A 2,684-nucleotide genomic window follows, 5' to 3' on the forward strand; every position below is an offset into this window, starting at 1 on the left:
AACTGACACATGAAAAGACGCTCAATGTCACTCGTCATCAGGGAAATGCAAATGAAAACCACAATGAGGGGGCGCCTGGGTGGCTCAGTTGGTTAAGCGACTGCCTTTGGCTCGGGTCATGATCCCAGGGTCCTGGGATCGAGCCCCGCATCAGGCTCCCTGCTCGGTGGGAAGCCTGCTTCTCCCTCTCCCACTCCCCCTGCTTGTGTTCCCTCTCTCGCTGTGTCTCTCTCTGTCAAATAAATAAATAAAATCTTAAAAAAAAAAGAACAAAAAAACCCACAATGAGATATCACTTCATCCCTGTTAAAATAAGAACATTTTTGAGATAGAAGGCCAGCTGCTCTGGGACCCCAACGTCCTTTTGGAGAGGGAAGTAGAGGAGTTCCTGCACCAGGCAGTGAAGTGGAGGTGGCAGGAGATCTCTGCCTCTCAATTCAGGAGGAAGAAACCATGTAAGGCGGTGCTCTTTGTGCTCGTGAAAAGCAATTTCCACACGGGAGGCAGACCCGCTGAAGCAGCCCCGGAGGATGCGGTTTAACCGGCAAAGGCGATCGCAGATGGGTACCGGGGCGAGGTGCAGCGCAGGAACTTTGCACGGGAAGAGCTTGCAGCTGATCTGGCCGCGAGGTGCGCACGCAGAGGGTCCGGAGTGTATGGAGCGCGACTGCCCGTGGAAGAAGTTGGACAGCTTCTTGCTTCTGTCGGGTCGGACCCGGCTGGACCGGAGGAAGTGCGGCGGGTCAGGGTTCACAGATGCAGACCAGGACCTGGACGTGGTGACCCCAGTGGCCCCTGCCACCCCTTCCTGCTGCCGCCGTGGGTCCCGTGGGGCAGCTGCATGCAAAGGCCCGGCCCCATCCATCCTGCAGAGGTGAAGAAAGGCCTCCCTGCTCCGCGACCCCACACATCGAGGACAGACTTGCAGACCTTTCTGATGAGTTCTGTGGCCGATTGTATTTGCAATTACAGAGAAGGGAGCCCAGCTCTGTACGAGGCGTTGCTTCATCTCTACACCTTTTGGCAGCCTCCACTGAGTGGTTACCACATTCGTCCACTGTTGTCCACCAAAAATGTTTCAGAGTGTCTCCAGGGCAGCTGTTGTAATAGACCCTGACGTCTGTTCATCATATCTCCATTCTGAAGAGGTCAGTTGCCAGGAATACCATGACATGGCACCTTGTTTACAGAGGTACAGACTTTGAAGAACCTCCATAGCCTAGAGGTTGAGAGATAGGCAACATGACTGCTGATTTACTGATGAACAAGAGCATCTATCTTTTCGGGGGTCTTGTCAATCTTTAAGCTCTTCGCAGACAGGAGGAGGTCATGTCGCGCCAGCTGACAAGCCTGAGGAAGCCCCTGACTCTGATCTTCATTCTTAACTTATATGTTGTCTCCCCATGGGGTACAATGGTGGCTTCTATGTGAGTTTAGCGACTGGATGAGCTGAAGAAACTGTGGCGGGCAAAACTAGATCTCTTGGTCTCTGGAAAAAGACATGTCTTCTTTTGCTGATTGCTTATGTAAGTAGACATGATTGAGTAGGTGAAGAGAAAATTCTCTGATAACCTCTAAGAACCAGCAGGCGGAGGCTACGGGGTGCTGCTCTGTTGGCTGGAGTCACCAATACTCCAGGCATATCCCAGGTGTGTGAAATAGGTGAAGGGGGTCAAAAGTACAAACTAACAGTTTGTAAGTCATGAGGATGTAATGTACAGCATGATGTTTGTCTTATATATTATATGCAGGATTTTTAGTTATACTTAGTGGGAGGAATAGGGAAAAATACAGCTAAGCTCCTGGAAGTGGGAGCTGCTTTCCTTTTTATATGGATAAATTGTATTTTTACTTATTATTATTTTTTTTAAGATGTATTTATTTGTTTTAGAGAGAGAGGCGCGCACCTGCTTGTGTGCGCCCACCCGTAGGAGGAGGGGCAGAGGGAGAGACTCTTCAAGAGGACACCCCTGAGCAGGCAGACAGTTGGGGCTCCATCTCACATGAGGTCATGATCTCAGCCAAAACCAAGAGTTGGAAGCTTAACCACGGAGCCACCCAGGCGCCCCTCCTTTTACTTATTCTAATGTAGCCTTTAATTATTTTTAACTTTACAAAAAGTATCATGTTCAACCTATTCTTTAGGTACTTTTTTTCACATTACTACTGTATTGATAGGAGTTATCCTTATGGCAACAAGTCCCTGTGTAGTTAATTAGTTCTGCCTGCTATGTATATATAGCATGGTTCATTCATCCAAGTTACTGTGGATAGATACTTGTGATGTTTTCAGATTTTTGCTATTGTGAACGGCGCTGGTATGAGCAATGTTTTACGCATATCCTGTCCTGCACGTGCTAGAATTTCTTTTGATATATACCTAGGAGTGGAATGAATTGCTAGGCTACAGGCTATGTAAATCTTCAACTATAGAATATAATGCTAAATTCTTTAACAAAGTGGTTGCACTAATTTACATCCCCGCTAGCAGTGTGTTACAGATACAACAGATCTTTACTGAGGTGAAGTCTGAAAACTCTCCCAGGCAGTAAGGTGCTGGGTGATTGTGGGGCTCCCCTCAAATTTCCTGTCTCTCTGGCATCACTTACTGTCAATTGTTGTGTAATGATCAATATCTCAAAACTACTGTTCCATTTATTTTGGCTTTTTTTTTTTTTAGTTGT

The 2,684-nt window shown here is 47.4% G+C and overlaps 1 pseudogene; it reads right to left on the reverse strand.

Annotated features, from left to right (window-relative positions):
* Window positions 1-292: 292 nt before the first annotated feature.
* On the reverse strand, window positions 293-1,642 carry LOC135364403 (methionine aminopeptidase 1D, mitochondrial-like; annotated as a pseudogene).
* Window positions 1,643-2,684: the final 1,042 nt, after the last annotated feature.

Source organism: Mirounga angustirostris, unplaced genomic scaffold, assembly GCF_029215605.1.
Source record: "Mirounga angustirostris isolate CCGP_5_RB_7025 unplaced genomic scaffold, mMirAng1.0.hap1 SCAF_1, whole genome shotgun sequence".
In the NCBI taxonomy this organism is placed as follows: domain Eukaryota; kingdom Metazoa; phylum Chordata; class Mammalia; order Carnivora; family Phocidae; genus Mirounga; species Mirounga angustirostris.